Source organism: Phoenix dactylifera, chromosome 4 (assembly GCF_051530095.1).
Source record: "Phoenix dactylifera cultivar Ajwa chromosome 4, Ajwa_hap1_PhDact_Kaust_v1.1, whole genome shotgun sequence".
NCBI lineage: Eukaryota > Viridiplantae > Streptophyta > Magnoliopsida > Arecales > Arecaceae > Phoenix > Phoenix dactylifera.
The window spans coordinates 25,156,308-25,159,319 of NC_143193.1; the positions used below are offsets into that span (position 1 = coordinate 25,156,308).

The following is a 3,012-nucleotide window of genomic DNA, read 5'->3' on the forward strand; positions in this document are numbered from 1 at the left end:
AAAAAGATGCATCATAGTAGGTGACTAGTCAACCACATGGGGTCAGTCCCAGTTGCACACTAGAAGGAGCATTATCCGACTAGGTGCAGCCACATCCAACGATCAAGCTCAGCCATCCAGGTTCATCACCCATGAGTCCAAGGCCACAGCATCCCAGCGTTCCAAGCTTCCTTCAATGTCCACACGTCTGCCTCCCAGCTTAGTGACCGTGATCCCAGGACCCGTGAAGCTTCCACGTTCGCATCCCAGCATTCATCAGCACACGAACGCACACCTCTTCCCAGCAGAATTTCCAGCCGCATCTCAACTTCCATGAGCCCGTGTGCGATTTTCCAGCATTCCTTCCGATCCACCATCTACCTCTTCCGGATTAGCAATCAACCCGTCTGAGTCTATGATCCCAGCTCTGTGATCAAGCTCTTAGCCGTCCGTGAAGCTTCCTTCACGCGTCTCAGCTTCCTTCACGCGTCCGGAGATCCCGCTGCCAGCCGGGATGTATGCTTCGAACGACCACCCAACCTCCCAACGTCCTGAGATCCCAGCTTCTTCTATCAGCTCCCAGCTCCGTGCGTTGCATTCCTCCCAAGTTTCCTTCAGCGTCTTCCTCGCAGCCCACGCATCCATCCGAAGATCCTGCATCCAACTTCTCCCAGATCTAGGTCCCGTGCGTCCACGAGATCCCAGCATTTCTGCATCCTTTCTCAGCAAAGATCCGACTTCATCCCAGCATCCAACGCATCTCAGAGCCCCCAGCCAGTGCCCTGTGATCAGCTCCCAGCGCCCTGTGATCATCCCGTCCGCTTCTCCCGCGATTCTGCTTCATCCATCCGTGCATCCCATCATCCCAGCCGTCCGTGTCACGCTCATCTCCACGTATCCCGTGGGATCAGGGATCGATCTCAGCTGGTCTTCACCGCGTGCGCGAAAGGGGGGGAAGGGAGCTGGTTATCTAGGCCATTCGGAAGAAACAGGGGCTGCCATCCCTCATTCGAAAACAGAGCCCCTATTGAAAAGAAAAAAAAGAAAGAGAGGAAACAGGGCATGTCCTGTTTTCGAAAATAAACAGAAAAGAAAGAGTGAAGGAAGAGGAACAGGGGAGATTTCTTTTATGTTGATGGACGGCTAATTTCTTAGGAAGGGATATGGAGAAACCTTTGATGTATTGCTCTTTGAAGTAAACTCTAAAACTTTTGCCTTGAATGAATTATATTTACTGATATGTTTTTGATCCATGCATAGTTATTTCGTAGATAGCACTTTAATGGATTATGATTATTGATATATGGATTGCTTTAGTATTTGATTCGTCGTAGACATAGAAAGCACGACGAATGCTTTGAAATTGAGTTCATATGTTCATGAAACATATACCATGATTAGATCTATCCTACCACTCATTTTTAATCAAGAATCATAGAGTTTATTTCTTGGATGCAATATCGTCAAGGGGGATTCCAGATCCCTACCATCTTTATTTTATTGAACTTTGTTTATTGCTATATTGTTCTCCGATTTTAATTTCTAAAAATCAAAACATAATTTTAATCCACAAATTTATTGAATTAATTAATCTAAAATTATATTAAATAATCTCATATATATTTCGTTCCCTGAGGATTCGACCTTGGACTCCCGAGAATTTACTACTTGTGCGATTCTCCTGCACTTGGGAGAACAATTTTATTTTTGCACCAAGTTTTTGGCGCCGTTGCCGGGGAACGGCTGATTTATTAGTATAATTTTAGATTTAATCAGTATCTTAGTATTTAGTTTTTTTTTTTCCTTTTTCTTTCAAAAAAAAAAAAACTTTATTGCTGTTTTTTATTCCCTGCACAGTCTGCATCAAACTCTGATATCTGAGTAATCCACCGTCTGATTGCACTCCAATTTTGTCGGCTGCTGTAGGACACATGTTTCTTTCATCTGAACGGTCTGATTGATATTCTGATACTTTTATGACCATTAAATTAATATAAACTTTGCTGCTGTATGCTTTGAATTTTCTGTGTTTAATTTTTTTTTGTTTAGAATCAGAATTTTATTATCATCAAATCTCATTAACCCTTGTTGCTACTTGAAAATTGATAAGAACTTTAATAAAAGATCAAGGGTAATCATTAAAAAAAAAACAAAAAAACAAAAAAAAAAACAAACAAACAAATAAATAAACTCTGAAATTTTGTATGCTAGGTTGGAATAGGGACAACACTGGACGTCTGAGTCGACAACCTTTTGACAATTCCTTAGATCACATTATTGAAACTTTTTCGCAAAATCTCAGATCTGGTGAGATGGCAAATTTTCCTGATGATGTAGGAAGTCACTATGGTGATGAAGGTAGACCCCCAGTTATGACACTTCGACAATACTTACATCCCACTAGGACTAGTCAACCTTCATGCATGATTATTCCTGAAAATGTAGGACACTTTGAAATCAAACCAGGAGTAATTCAATTGCTGCCCAAGTATCATGGAATGGAATCTGAGAACCCTTATCTTCACCTTAAAGATTTTGAAGAAATTAGCATCACATTTAGAGTGCCAAATGTATCGGAAGATGTCTTTAAATTGACCTTGTTCCCTTTTTCCTTAAAGGATAAAGCCAAAACATGGCTGAACTCCTTGAGACCTAGATCGCTAGGAACATGGCAGGATATGCAAAGAGAATTCTTGAAAAAATTCTTTCCCGCACAAAGGACTAACTTTTTGAAAAGGCACATTTGTAACTTCCAACAAAAAGACCATGAAACATTTTATGAATGCTGGGAGAGATTTAAAGATTTGCTTCTCTCTTGTCCTCATCATGGGTTTGAAACATGGAGAACCATTAGTTTCTTTTACGAGGGATTGTCTCCACAATTAAAACAATTTATAGAGACTGTGCAATGGTCTATTTTTGGAAAAGCAACCCGATGAGGCATGGGACTATTTAGACTCTCTCGCAGAGACTGCACAATTATGGGATACAGGGGATAGAGTGAATAAACCTTTGCCTAAGCCTACTAGCATT

At 41.2% G+C, this 3,012-nt stretch overlaps 1 pseudogene; it reads right to left on the reverse strand.

Annotated features, from left to right (window-relative positions):
- Positions 1-2,714: 2,714 nt before the first annotated feature.
- On the reverse strand, positions 2,715-2,812 carry LOC149753750 (small nucleolar RNA R71; annotated as a pseudogene).
- Positions 2,813-3,012: the final 200 nt, after the last annotated feature.